This window comes from Danio rerio, chromosome 7, assembly GCF_049306965.1.
Source record: "Danio rerio strain Tuebingen ecotype United States chromosome 7, GRCz12tu, whole genome shotgun sequence".
In the NCBI taxonomy this organism is placed as follows: domain Eukaryota; kingdom Metazoa; phylum Chordata; class Actinopteri; order Cypriniformes; family Danionidae; genus Danio; species Danio rerio.
In genome coordinates, this window is record NC_133182.1 from 74,345,001 (window position 1) to 74,360,761 (window position 15,761).

Consider the following 15,761-nt stretch of genomic DNA (forward strand, 5'->3'; position numbering starts at 1 on the left):
GATCCCCTTGGGTAGATCAATACCAATAATTCCCTTTCCTGCCCATCCTCGTTATTGGCAATAGAGCACCAAGAGGAGAAAGCCAAAACTGCAGTGTGGAGTGACACGAGCAAGGAGTTCAACGTAACACACACACACTCACACATTTATTTGTTGACATATATGTTATATACTGTTTATATACTAGTACCTGGTTCATCACTGCAAAAATGCCTTTCTTAGAGTTTTTGTCTTGTTTCCAGCCAACATTATGTAATAATAATATAATATATGTGTGTATAATATCATATGTATACTATTATGACAGTATTATGAATATTTGAAATGCTTTAAAAATCAGATCATCTATGCAAAAACCTTTAAATCCATTAGACCTAGTATTAATTGCTGTAGTAGTTGTTGTAGTAACAATAGTAGTTGTAGTAGTAGTAGTAGTAGTCGTTGTTGTTTTGTAGTTTTGGTCGTTGTAGTAGTAGTGGTAGTAGTAGTTGTTGTAGTGGTCATTGTAGTAGTAGTTGTCATTGTAGTAGTAGGGATAGTAGTAATAATTGCTGTAGTAGTAATGGTTGTGGTAACAGTAGTAGTAGTTGTCATTGTAGTGGTCGTCGTATTAGTAGTTGTTGTTTTGTAGTATTGGTCATTCTAGTAGTATGGTAGTAGTAATAACTGCTGTAGCAGTAGTTGTAGTAACAGTATTAGTAGTAGTAGTTGTTGTTTTGTAGTATTGGTCATTCTAGTAGTATTGGTAGTAGTTATAACTGCTGTAGCAGTAGTTGTAGTAACATTAGTAGTAGTAGTAGTTGTTGTTGTGTTGTAGTATTGGTCATTGTGGTAGTAGTAGTTGTGGTAGTGGTCATTGTCGTCGCAGTGGTAGTAGTAGTCGTTGTAGTAACAGTAGTAGTCGTTGTTGTTTTTGTAGTAATGGTCATTGTAGTAATAGGGGTAGTAGTAATAATTGATGTGGTAGTAGTTGTAGTAACAATAGTAGTTGTAGTAGTAGTAGAAGTAATAGTAGCAGTAGTTGTTGTTTTGTAGTATTGGTCGTTGTAGTAGTAGTGGTAGTAGCAGTTGTTGTAGTGGTCATTGTAGTAGTAGTGGTCATTGTAGTAGTAGGGATAGTAGTAATAATTGCTGTAGTAGTACTGGTTGTGGTAACAGTAGTAGTAGTTGTTGTCATTGTACTGGTCGTCGTATTAGTAGTTGTTGTTGTAGTGGTCGTTTTAGTAGTAGTAATCATTGTAGTAACAGTAGTAGTAGTTGTTGTTTTTGTATTAATGGTCATTGTAGTATTAGTGGTAGTAGTAATAACTGCTGTAGTAGTTGTTGTAGTAACAGTATTAGTAGTAGTAGTTATTGTTTTGTAGTATTGGTCATTCTAGTAGTAGTGGTAGTAGTTATAACTGCTGTAGCAGTAGTTGTAGTAACATTAGTAGTAGTAGTAGTTGTTGTTGTGTTGTAGTATTGGTCATTGTGGTAGTAGCAGTTGTGGTAGTGGTCATTGTCATAGCAGTGGTAGTAGTAGTCGTTGTAGTAACAGTAATAGTCGTTGTTGTTTGTGTAGTAATAGTCATTGTAGTAGTAGGGATAGTAATAATAATTGCTATAGTATTGGTTGTTGTAGTAACAGTAGTAGTAGAAGGTGTTGTTGTTTTATAGTATTGGTTGTTGTAGTAGTAGTGGTGGTAGTAGTAGTAGTTGTTGTTGTAGTGGTCCTTGTAGTTGTAGTAGTAGTGGCAGTTGTAGTCATTGTAGTAACAGTAGTAGTAGAATTAGTTGTTTTGTCGTAATGGTCATTGTAGTAGTGGTGGTGGTAGTAGTTGTTGTCATTGTAGTGGTTGTTGTAGTAATAGTGGTGGTAGTAGCTGTTGTCATTGTAGTGGTCGTTGTAGTAGTAGTGGTGGTAGTAATAGTTGTTGTAGTAACATTAGTATTAGTTGTTGTTTTGTAGTAATGGTCATTGTAGTAGTAGGGGTTGTAGTAAAAATTGCTGTAGTAATAGTAGAGGTCATTGTAGCAGTAGGGGTAGTAGTAATAATTGCTGTAGTAGTGGTAAAGGTCATTGTAGTAGTAGGGGTACTAGTAATAATTGCTGCAGTAGTGGTAAAGGTCATTGTAGTAGTAGGGGTACTAGTAATAATTGCTGTAGTAGTGTTAGAGGTCATTGTAGTAGTAGGGGTACTAGTAATAATTGCTGTAGTAGTGGTAAAGGTCATTGTAGCAGTAGGGGTACTAGTAATAACTGCTGTAGTAGTGGTAGAGGTCATTTTAGCAGTAGGGGTACTAGTAATAACTGCTGTAGTAGTGGTAGAGGTCATTTTAGTAGTAGGGGTACTAGTAATAACTGCTGTAGTAGTGGTAGAGGTCATTGTAGCAGTAGGGGTACTAGTAATAACTGCTGTAGTAGTCGTAGAGGTCATTGTAGTAGTAGGAGTAGTAATAATATTGCTGTAGAAGAGGTAGAGGTCATTGAAGTAGTAGGGGTAGTAGTAATAACTGCTGTAGTAGTGGTAGAGGTCATTGTAGCAGTAGGGGTACTAGTAATAACTGCTGTAGTAGTCGTAGAGGTCATTGTAGTAGTAGGAGTAGTAATAATAATTGCTGTAGAAGAGGTAGAGGTCATTGTAGTAGTAGGGGTAGTAGTAATAACTGCTGTAGTAGTGGTAGAGGTCATTGTAGTAGTAGGGGTACTAGTAATAATTGCTGTAGTAGTGGTAAAGGTCATTGTAGCAGTAGGGGTACTAGTAATAACTGCTGTAGTAGTGGTAGAGGTCATTGTAGCAGTAGGGGTACTAGTAATAATTGCTGTAGTAGTGGTAGAGGTCATTGTAGCAGTAGGGGTACTAGTAATAAATGCTGTAGTAGTGGTAGAGGTCATTGTAGCAGTAGGGGTAGTAGTAATAACTGCTGTAGTAGTGGTAGAGGTCATTGTAGTAGTAGGGTTAGTAGTAATGACTGATGTAGTAGAGGTAGAGGTCATTGTAGCAGGGTAGTAGTAATAATTGCTGTAGTAGTGGTAGAGGTCATTGCAGTAGTAGGGGTAGTACTAATAACTGCTGTAGTAGTAGTAGTAGTAGAAGAGTTTATTGTGGTAGTAATAATTGTAGTAGTAACAGTAGTAGTAGTGGTTGAAATGATGTTGCTATTCTAACTCAATGCATTACTCAATAAATTAGCTCTTTGATCACACTACTTATTTAAAATGAGCTGAAATTACACAATTCTTCAGTTTTTTGGGGGGACAACTTAATAGTTTTATGTTCAATCCACTTTAATGTGTAGAAACTATTAAGCTAACTTAATTCCTTGCCCCAACACAAATCATTTGTGTAGAACCCAGCAATTTTTACAGCGTTACAAATTTGAGCGATGCTATTTATTAGCTCCTTCATAAAGCAAGGGGCCTTGATAAGTTTTTCATCTCTGAACCAATGAGAGATGCATTGTGGGATGTGTGTTGGTATGGATTAGCGCGAATGTGTGTATGATTTGTAGATGCATTCTAATAAAGTGTGTTCTATGAGTGGTCATGCGTTCGCCTATGTGTGTGTTTAGCCGAGCGCGAGAGAAGCGAAGCATGAATCCCAGAGGACCTCTGATCTGCGTGTGTATGTGTGTGTGTGTTTGTGCATCACAGCCATAAAGCATCAAATCACTCTCTCTCTCTATATCTCTCTTCCTCTCACACACACACACATATCCCCATCCCCCTGGGTTCGTGCAGCCGATTACTAGCACCAAACACATCCATACACTTTAGGCTAGCTGTCAGAGAGCGTCCTCATTACCCTGGAGTTCGGTCCGGCGCTACACTGAAACCTCCTCAACAAACAGGGCAGGGAAACACACAACGTCTCCGCTTTAACCCAATCGCTCACTTCGGTTCTGAAATCAAATTACAGCTTGATAGATAAATCAATGAAATCAATGAGGTATTTGTAGCACGACAGGAAACTCATTGATTATTCAGACGCCACTCAACTGGGCTGTCCGGCTGATAGGAAACATGATCATTAGGTTGGACAGTTTGTTTTGGCTAATTTCTGCAGACAATTGGTTAAGGGAAATGTGTTATTTGACATGATTTAGTCAAGGGTTCTGGGGCAAGTTTATGAATGTTACAGAGTTTATATACATGTCTCCACTTTAATTTAGTGTAATTAAACTACGCTACACTTTCACTCAGGAATGGCTTGTATGATTCACACTTCCAAGGGAAAAAAACTCAGGGGCAAATATAATTTTTTTTAAGCAGAAACATTGAAATACACTTTAAAAAATGCTGGTTCAACATGAAGTAATTACATAAGTTACTTTTTTATTTATTTATTTATTTATTTATTTTTACAAATTTGAGTGGATTGAACATAAAACTGCTTAAATTGGTCTCAGAGTTGTGCAGTTTCAGACCATTTTAAATAAGTAGTTTGAACAAACAGCAAACATATATATATATATATATATATATGTGTGTGTGTGTGTGTGTGTGTGTGTGTGTGTGTGTTTGTTATGTGCCTTTTTATACAGTGTATGTAGACTTCTGCTTTCAACTGTATTTATTGTACAGTATTTAAATCGATCAATTTAATGCAGAGTATCTTTGTCCAGTTCTGATTGTGTCCAGTTGATTGGTGTTTTATAGTTTATTTCTACATGCTGTTTAATGCGGTATTTGATGTGTATTTGCAGATCAGTGCGTATCAGTAAGAAGTGCTGGCATATGCTGGTTAACCTGTGCCTGCACATTCTCCTCACCTGTGCTGTGTTTGTGGGCGGCATCAACCAGACATACAATGCCAGCGTTTGTCAAACGGTGCGTCCCTTTTCTACATTTGCATAAACTCTTTATAAAAGTTCCTCAGCACAGACTGTACTGCTTTCAAGTTCATATCTGATATTCCTAAAGTAGCAGTGGAAATCTGCAGCTCTCTTAATCTCCCAATATGTCCAAGAGTTTTTTTTTTTTTGATTACATTTAAATAAATATTAAACATGTATGAGGGTCCATGTTAAAATAGAAGTCACAATGAGAGTTTTAAAATACAAACACAGGCAACACACAATTACCTGTAATAAAACACTTTCTGAACTGAACAATTTTCGTACATCTTTTTTTTTTTTTTTTTTTTTTGAGGCCGGCCAAAAAAATAATAATAATAATCAAAATAATATTTTAGAAGTATTATTATATTAAGTAATATATTAAATAGTAAGTATTATTTATTGGATTATAATATATATATATTTATATATTATTATATAACTTTTGAGAATCAATGTAAAAATGATGTTAATATGACAATTAATTAAAACATTTTATTATTCTATATATATATATATATGTTTATACATATATGTCTATACATATATATGTATGTGTGTATGTGTGTGTATACAGTGTGTATATATATATATATATATATATATATATATATATTATAGATTAATAATATTTAGGAGATTAATATTTATAGATTTTTTTTTTAATCTAGATGAAATTTCACTGTAATCTTGAAATTAATCTAGATTTAAATAGCTCTTTTGAGTTCTGCCAATTTTTTTTTTTTTTTTCCCTACTGTAAAATTTCCAAGTTTGGTGTAATGAAATAAGTGAGTGGCATCCTAAAAAGGTGACAGACATCAAGTCGGCGCTGGACACCTCTAATCAATACAAAGTGGGACAAGCGAATTGAGCTGATGAAAAAGGAATAAAATGGAAGAGGAGAAAATGAAGTTTGGAGAGACGGGGGAGCAATCCAGCTGCCAGACGCTTTGCTCAGGTGACTTGGTCAATAGTAGTAGAGAGAGACACTCGTGCAATATGGTGGCAGCCTCTCCAGCCTGTCAGGCGCGGACGGACGGCTGATATTTGTGACACACTCGGCTGTGTTAACGCCGAGACCCACAGGAGAGCGGCCCACCGTGCCTCCGTCTCTCTCAGCTTCATAAAACCACCGCCTCTTCCTCAACATCAATCAATGTGTGGCTCAACAGTACAAAGCCATTAACACACACACACACACACACACATCTCTCTCTCTCTCTCTCTCTCTCTCTCTCCCGCCACACTATGAGATGCAAGGTTTTAGGGACTTCTGTGTCCCCAAGGAGGTTCATTGTAGATTTTTTTTTTCCAAGCCGGGTTATTGGCGGAGTCTTGAGAGGTGTGAGATGTGTGTGTTTTATAGATGAGAGTCGAAATGGTTTTAGGAGCCGCTACTGGAGGAAATCAGCGTGTCTAGTTATTGCCATGTAAAACAAACTATAATATACTGAGTTGAAGAGTTCATTCACACTATAGCTGTCAAATGTCTGCTAAAAAAAAAACAGGAGTGTAGATCAGAAAGAAAACGAGAGGAGAACACGAGGATACAAGAATGACGGGGAAATGACAAGTGACTGAAAGAGGAGAAAATGGTGTGTGTGTGTATGTATATATTTTTAAATATTTCCCAAATGATGTTCAACAAAGCAAGGAAATTTTCACAGTATGTCTGATAATATTTTTTCTTCTGGAGAAAGTCGTATTTGTTTTATTTCGGCAAGAATGAAGGCAGTTTTTATTTTTTTAAAAACCATTTTAAGGTCAATATTATTAGCCCCTTTAAGCTATATTTCTTTTTCGATGGTCTACAGCAGTGGTTCTTAAAATGTGGTACGTGTACCAGTAGTGGTACGCGAGCTTTCTTCTAGTGGTACGCAGAGGAATCAATTATGTCATATGTACATGCTACATATATAAATAAAATACTAAAAATCTTTTATATATGAATACGAAGACATATAGCCTATATTTCCACGTATTGATAAATTGGCTACTACACGTTATTACTTTTAAGTACAGGACTTATTATTATTATTATTACTTTTTAAGAACAGTAACCTATCTTTTGAACTTTTAAAAGCACATTTTAATTCAAATGTTGAAGTCTTTATTTATTTATTTTTTTATTTTTTTATTTTTTATTTTCAAACTATTTATAATGTTGTCAACGCAAATGTGAAATGAGCAATCCATATTCAGACTTTGGCCGGAGAAAATATATTAATCCAGCACTTAAATTGGATTAGCTAGTTTAGCTACAAGTAAGACATGCAATTTTATTTGATATTTTAGAAATATATTTCATTTTATTTAACAAAGGTTATGCATACATATACAAATATTGGGAAGATCTGATAATGTGATTTTTTTATTGTTTTGCAATACACATTGCGATATGAATAGAGTTTCATAAGATGGTTTGAATAGTTCTATTTGAGGGTTTTCAGGGGAGTCTACCAGTATTTAAGCTCTGGAAGTTTATAATCCCAATGCAAAAAAAAAATATTTTCTTTGTTTTGATTCATTTCTAGTCCAAATATCAAAATTATTCTTAGATCAAGTAAAAATATTGTCGTTTTTACCATCAGAAAAAAAAGTATAAGAATATTAAGAGTTTTTCCTAAAAAAGCAAGCAACATGATCTGCCAGTGGAGCGAGTTAAAAAAAAAATCATGTTTTCATTTTGAAATGTTGATATTTGGACTAGAAACAGGACTTTTTTTTTAAAACAAATCATATAAATTCCATATAAACATAATGACTAAATACAATTGTGTAGATCATGGTCAACTATAGTTCAGACTCAACATTGCAAATATTTGCGTTTATTTTTTCTTCAATTTGTTTAACAGAGAGCAAATTTTTTTCAACACATTTCTAAACATAATAGTTTTAATAACTCATTTCTAATAACTGATTTATTTTCTCTTTGCCATGATGACAGTAAATAATATTTGACTAGATATTTTTTAAGACACTTCTATACAGCTTAAAGCGACATTTAAAGGCTTAACTAGGTTAATTAGGTTCACTAGGCAGGTTAGGGTAATTAGGCAAGTTATTGTATAATGATGTTTTTTTTCTGTAGAATTTTGAAAACAAATATAGCTTAAAGGGGCTAATAATTTTGTCCTTATTATTATTATTTTTAATTAAAAACTGCTTTTATTCTAGCAGAAATAAAACAAATAAGACTTTCTCTAGAAACATTAAAAAAATTCAAAGGTGGGCTAATAATTCTGACTTCAACTATATATACACACACACACACACACACACACACACACACACACACACACACACACACACACACACACACACACACACACACACACACACCAGACACACATAGATACATACATACATACATAAATAAATACTGTACATACAGATTATTAAAATTCAGAATGATATTTGTACAAATATTGAATGATATTTATGAAATTTGTATCATATTGAATGATATTAATACAAAATAAATGTTAACTGAACATAAATAAAAAATCTTCTTAAACTTACATTTCAAAGTCTAATATTTACAAGGTCAAATTTTTTACTATAAGTTCTGTAATTAAATCTGAAATATTTTATAAACATGTTGAACACATTTAGAAAAACACAATAGTCAAAGTGTAACGAAAGAAAATGTCATTTAAACGACAAATCTCGATGACACTAAAACAAGTTGAAAACAGATCCCATTGCTAACATACCAATAAAAAAAAATGATTGCTGCTTTAAAATGCTAAAAGGTGTGACTGACACAAATGCAGAAGCGAGAAACAGCAATGGGAGAGCGGCGGATCAGTTTCCCATGAGCTCAGCGAGCAGCGCCGCCCCGCGCAACAGCTAAACGGCAGCGTTTAATTCATTACATCGTTATGTCATCTCATACTAATCTGCACAGTGCCTTCCACTGCTTTGACATGCAAATGAGGCTGAAAAAAAGCGCCACGCGCTTCAGGGAGGGGCGAAGCACACGCGTGTGCGTTTGTTTGGAGAGCGACGGGAGGAGGTGGAGGGGGGGTCAGCAATAATCATGTCTTGTCAGTGGCATGAAAATACAGCCTAAAGCTCACACTGCCATTTCCGCTCTTTCCCAGGTCGTATCTTTCGATCAATTCACCAAAAAAAATTAATAAATACACAATCCAGACTCCCTACAGAGCAAAAGTAAACACCCCCTCACTCAGAGCACGCGCCTCTCATTTGCATATTCACAAAAAGGCCTGCCCCGATAGGCAAACCCCTCCTCCATAGGAGCTGAATAAACTAACGAAGGCATTGGGACCAGAAAACACACAAGTAAACACAAAAATCACGCCGTGTCACTTTCAGAGCTACGCCTCCCTGATTTTTTTTTTCTTGTTTTGTTCTCCCCTGCCCTCTCTCTCTCTCTCTCTATTCTCTCATCATCAGGTACCCGGTGACGAGCCGGCCATGATAATCCAGAAGCGTGAACCAATCAATCAGCAGCATCGTAATCAGCAGTGCAGAGACAGGGAGAGAGAGGGAAAAAAACTTACCCAGAGTTCCTCGGGTCGAGTCTCTCCTCAGCAATCTCTTCAACCCAAAATAAAAAATAATAAAATATAACAAAAATAAAGCTTTCTAGCTCATGCCCTATACTCTGGATGTCTTTGCTTTTTTTTTTTTTGGTCACTGCATCATGAACACGTCTTACTGAAATCTGTCTGTCCTGCTTTCTTTCTGTGGGCACAAACACACTGTTGAAGTGGAGATGTGTATTAAAACAGCACTGTGGTAGATATAAAATGCTGGCGACTACTGTATCCTGCAGATCTGTTGGCCTGTGTGTGTGTGTGTATGTGTGTGTGTGTGTGTGTGTGAGGTGGAAGGGAGGGGAAAAAGCAAGGGAGGGTCAAAGCTAAATGTTCTACAAAGAACTGGGGGACTGTGAGGACTTTTTTTCCTCTTTCTCTCTCTCTCTTTCTCAGACATCTCTCGCTCCCTCCCTCTCGGGCTCCTTTCCTTCCTACGTTCATCCCCTGCCTCCCAATTCTCCCTCTCTTTTTTCTCCTATCTCAACCTCTCTCTTTTTTTTCCCCTTTCCTCCGGCAGGCAGACATTCCCTCCCCACACTCCAGCATCCTTTAAGGGGGTTTGCTTGTTTCTGAAAGCAGAAAGCGTAACAGTACCTAGCAGCCATGTACATTTTTTTTGCCTTGGGGCTCTGCTAGCTGGGAAGCCATGCGCTATCATCACTTTTTAAAGACACAACCAGAGACGGAAAAAAAGAGAGGCAGAATAAAAAAAAAGCACAGTTGTAGATCTGAATTTAGCATAGGATTAGAGGAAAAAGCCTAAATCCTAAACCATCTTAGCCCAGGCTTACCTTCATTTTCTTTTTTACAGGACTCGAGAACATTAAACCCTCTTTTTGGTATCATAGACATGGAAAAGAAAAAGCGGCAACCTTCAATTCGCAAAATCAGCTTTTAGAAATGGATTTTGTTGATTAGATGATCCAAATGTCAAGTCTGGAGTAACTAAATGAGGGCATATGTCTTGAGTTTGCTTTATTTTCTGGGAATCTACTCAGTTGTCATACAGTAAGTCGTTATTTTAATTTCAAGAGTTGACACTTAGCTGATGATTGATTATGAAGCTTGTTTGGCATGCTGTCCTGGGAGAGAGCCTTGAGCTCATAAGAGATTCGAGCCCGGGGCTCCCTCCTGTTTGCAAGGCGAGTGGGGAGTTTGAGCTCAGGTAGATCCCGAGAACTCCCCTGCAGTAGAAGCTAATGAACAGATCTAGGAGATAACTACTTACTAGGAGCATGTCTACAGTGCCGATTTGGATTAGTCAATTAACTTAAGTTGCATGTTTTTTTGGATGTTGGGGGGAAACGGTGGGACCCGGGGGAAACGTGGGAGAACGTGTAAACTCCACACAGAAACATCAGCTGGCTTGGTAAAGGCTAGAACCAGTGACGTTCTTGCTGTGAGGTAACAGTGCTAACCACTGAGCCACTGTGTGTCAGAGGACGTCATTTTTGCTCGAGGAAATGTCTACAGTGAAGCTGGACAGGTCGTTCACATATCATATGAGAAGCACTTCTCACAAAACAGATGCTTTATACACATAAATGTTCATTACTAACTTTTCTATGAACAGGAGTTGATTATAACTGCATATCAATGACTGTGCGAAATAGCCTACTGTAACGTCTGCAATTATATGAAATAAATAAATGCAACATATATGAACACAAAGACCCCTACAGTGTCCAATGTGTTACCACTTACAGAAAAACTACACACAGCAGACATTTAGTCCTTAATTAGGTTCAAAAACAACACTGAATATAGCCCACAGTCAGAGCAAACCTCTCACCTGTGTTCAGCAGCACGTGTTACCTCTTGTTAGAAAGTAATTCCGTCATTCCCAGTTCATAATAGCCCAAAAGGTGATGATAATAGTTTAACATTGCAGTTTGTCCATGTTTTAGGTTGCAGAAGCATCATTTGCTGCAGTTTTTCTGGTTTCTCCTTTGTTTTTTTTCGAGCTTCCCTCTAGCATTTGTTCCTTTACAGAATCGAATGTCAGAGCACTTCAATGATCACAAGTAGGTTATTAATATGAGCTCGAAAAGTTCGTTATTTCACATATAGACAAGATCGCGAGTAGAACAAAAGTAGAACCGCCCGCACTTTCAGACGGACTCGTAAAACAACAAGAGGGCACAGCAGATTCTTCTTGGCTTTGTGGCTGTACATCAAGGCGACGACAAGGTTTGTTTGAGGTCGGGTCGACTGTGGCTTGTTATTATATGTATATATTATTACGGTGTAATATCTCGGATGTGTATTTAAAACATGGCGGTTCCTTTGTTTTCATTGTGGCTTGTTGCATGAGCGAATGAAGTATCTCTGTAAACCAATAGTATTCAGCTGTGCCTCTAGCTCCGCCTTTTGGTACCCTTTGCAAAGAGTGCCAAAAAAGTGGTGCGGTACAGTTCGGTTCTCTTTCATGGCCGTTTCCATTGTCAAAAGGCGTACTGAACCGAACCATACCATACCACTCGGTGGAAACGGGCCATAAAACAAAAGCTACAGGGCAATATGGCATCGTTCCATTTCGCAATTGCCAGCTGAATGCTTACCTCCGTATGGACGGCTTTTATGCTGTTACCAGTTTGTCCAGTTAGCTTACCGTCGGCGGCTGTACGTTGGCAGACTTGAGACACAGAGTGGAGTTGACCACTATGACGGGGTTTGAGTCAGGTAAAGACAAAAAGTCAAAAAGCTGGTAAGACAAAAACAGAAGCCAAAAAAAAAATTATTAAACAACAGATAACAGGGTGAAAATGTGGTAAAATCTGAAAACGTGGTAAAAATCAGAAAAGTGCTTTTCTTTTTTTGGATTGCTATGAAAACACTGATGGTTGGGTTAAGGGAAGTGGGTCGGTGGGTCAATCGGCCCTTTTGAAAACATTGTTTTCATCAATCGTATTGTCATAATCGTCAATTAGACAGTCGACAGCAGCCTCTAGTGGATTTACGTGAGAACAGCAGGCACGAATGGCACTTGTGAGAGAAATTTGAGATGTGAAAAAGTGTACACAGAGGCCTCTGGTGGATTCATGAAAACAAAAACTGCAAAAAAACGTAGCTCCAGGGACATATTTGGTGCTCTGCAGTAACGTATATAGGGGTACGTTTTCAGAATGAGCCTGGGTTGCTATTTAATAAACCTGACAAAATGAACTCGTGAGAATGTCGTTGTGAATGTCATGTCATTTTTACATTCAACAATCGCATAACTGCACTTAAAATCCACTCCACGTGCCTCCTCAGTGTGAACAAGACTGATGCTTAATTCTCAATCCAACTCTCCGGCAGAATCAGGTGAGTCAAAAACACGGAGGAAGGAGCCAGTGCTGTGCAAATGAATGTGTGTTTTGGGGTCACTGGAGCATATGAGAAGAGGCAAGCTGGGTGGATAACAAGAAGGAGCGCAGAGACGGAGCAGGGCCCGCTGCTCCTCATCCACACATGATCTTTGTCCTGGTTAAGTAGGAGTGCGTTACGAGAGGGAAAACACAGGCAGAATCAAACACGGCTCAGCCTCTGCGGGGCCCGTGAAGCCTGGTCTCCCGCTGATATTAGGGAGCGGCGCTAACAAGGAGGGAGGGGAGCTGAGGGGGGTCTGTTGGCTCCTTTGAGTCCCGCGCTGTTGTTTTATTAATCTAGTTTATATTTCTGCTGCTGCCTGGCTCATCCAGGGGTCTCCGCCAGACTGACCCACACATACACACATCCGGTGGAGATTCTCGGAGATCTGAGTTGGGTGAGTGTCTGGCTCCACCTGCGGAGCGCATGTACACCCTATTGTGCCCAGAGGAGACAAACAACAATGGTAACCCCGTAAATCCCTCCATCTCTTGCCTCTACAAGCCAACTCCCACTGGTTTATCATATATGGTAGAGCAATATACCCGCAATACACTCTAATGGCCCATGAACAACAAGGATTACTGTAATTACACTGTAAAAAAAAAAAGTTAAGGCAACTTAGCGCCGAGGCAGTAGCGCAGTAGGTAGTGCTGTCGCCTCACAGCAAAAAGGTCGATGGCTCGCTGGTTCGAACCTTGGCTCAGTTGGCGTTTCTGTGTGGAGTTTGCATGTTCTCCCTGCCTTCGTGTGGGTTTCCTCCGGGTGCTCCGGTTTCCCCCACAGTCCAAAGACATGCGGTACAGGTGAATTGGGTTGGCTAAATTGTCCGTAGTGTATGAGTGTGTGTGTGAATGTGTGTGTGGATGTTTCCCAGAGATGGGTTATGGCTGGAAGGAAATTAAAAAAACTTGCTGGATAGGTTGGCGGTTCATTCCGCTGTGGCGACCCCGGATTAACAAAGGGACTAAGCTGACAAGAAATTGAATGAATGAACTTAGTGCCAGACATGTTCTCCCCATGTTGGCATGGGTTTCCGGTGCTCCGGTTATATTTATGCTCCGATTAAATATTTATATTTCAATACGTGTCGGTACCGATATATAGCTATGCAATGCAATGCACTTCCTGATAAAGGCAAAATCAACGAAAAATAAATCTTTTAAAAAGTGCTAAAGAAAATGAAAATGGTAAACAACAAAAAGTAAACAATGAGAAATTGTTCCTATTTCCAACAGGCAAAACCACCAACAATCAATAAAGCATGAGTATATGCTGATATGACTTGCAATCAAAAAATGGTATTATAATGGAAGTCAATGGGGCAAAAACAGCCCGAACATAACGAAAGGGTGGTCAATTCAAACAATACTTCAAATATGACAAAATCTCAGTATAACATTCTTGTGGACTCCAACAGTTTTATTAATATCTACGAACTGGCCTTAATGCAGATGGATTTTACTCTGAAACAGTGCGGCATTCACTAGCTATAAAAATAAACACGGCACAGAAATGTTGCATTGTATCGCATCACAGCTCAGGAAGCAAAACAGTCAAGTCAGATAAACATCATCAAATGGCAAATAACAGCAAAACGTCTCCGGAAAAAAAAATTGAACGGTGTCATTTTTTTGTGGAAAATTGCAGCACATCTTTAATTTTCATCTGCCTCAGAACAGTTCCAAACATTGCTGCTAGATGGCGCAAAGAATTAAAAAAATTAATGGCTTTCATATTGGTGACATGCGCACAGAACACGACTATACACTATACACAAAATGTATACAATGAAAAACTTTACCTTTTCCCAACAGGGAAAAACATCAACAATCAAGAATGCATAATCATATGCCGCCATGGCTTTGCAAACAAAAAATGTCATTATATGGAAGTCAATGGGGTAAAAATAGCCCTGAACATAACGAAAGGGTAGTCAATTTGAACAGTACTTTAAATTTTAAGTGGTATATGACACAATGTCAGTATAATACCAGCATGTTATTTGGTGTGGGTAGCAATAGTTCTAATCAGATCTATGAGCTGGCCTTAATGCCACCGGATTTTACTATGAAACAGTGCGGTATTCACTCACTTTAAAAATGAACACGGCACAGAAACGTTGCATTCTATCGCATCACAGCTCAGGAAGCAAAACAGTCAGGTCAGTTGAACGTCATCAGACGGCAAATACCAGCAGAACGTCTCGGGGGCAAAAAGGAGAGTGTGTCGTTTTTATTTGTGTGTGTGTGTGCACATCTAACACGCATGTGTATTAGCGAACAAATATAGGTAAGCCACGGGTCTTGGTGTTGGGTGGGGGTGGTCATGCTTCCCTGCGTGTCATGTATATAAGGAAAAGGATCCATCTTCCTGAAATACAATTTCACAGAATGTGACAGAGACCGAGTCCTCCAATTGAACGCAGACAGAGAGAAAGAGAGAGAGAGAGGGAACATTGCGCGTGGACAAATGAAAGATATAGATGGAGAGAAAAACAGAGCGCTAACAAAGCCTAAAGCGACGTAATGTGCCGCAGCACTTTGCCAGCTCCATCCAGCCACATTACAAATCGAACATTTGATGTAGTAAAATAGTACATTTCCTATAAAACTTAAGTGATGTGATTGGCGCTTTTCTATTCCGTGCATGGCCGGGGCACATCCGGAGAGCACGTAGCCTTCAAGGACTTCATCAGCGTGATAAAAGACACAGGGTCAATCTACAGCCATCGCCCCAATTTAATGCCGTCTTCGCCATGCACAATATTTTACCACAAGGAATCATTTTAGACCATATTAAAGATCACTACACAATATGTATAGTGTAAAATGTCGGTTTATATGCAGTCGTGATCTTAAAGACTTGTAAATTAGGTCTTGAAAATATGTATATTATTATATTTGTTGATGTGACATCGTGCTTAAACTTCGATTTAGTTATTTTAAAACACTTAATAAAATAAAAAACCTTGATCAATACATCTTTAATATCTTTGCGCCTTTCTTTACTAATTGATTAAT

At 38.1% G+C, this 15,761-nt stretch overlaps 1 protein-coding gene across 2 annotated transcripts in view; it reads right to left on the minus strand.

Moving 5' to 3' along the window:
* The window catches only part of zfhx3b (zinc finger homeobox 3b), a 781,589-nt gene that overhangs the window by 684,264 nt on the left and 81,564 nt on the right, over positions 1 to 15,761 (minus strand). Inside the window, exon 1 of one of the 2 annotated variants that reach the window (XM_021478047.2) lies at positions 9,349 to 9,641. The exons of the other annotated variant lie outside the window; for it this stretch is intronic. The gene's annotated coding sequence lies outside the window, so the exon portion shown is untranslated. Of the gene's footprint in view, positions 1 to 9,348; positions 9,642 to 15,761 lie in introns of those variants that run through there. 2 annotated transcript variants of the gene reach the window in all.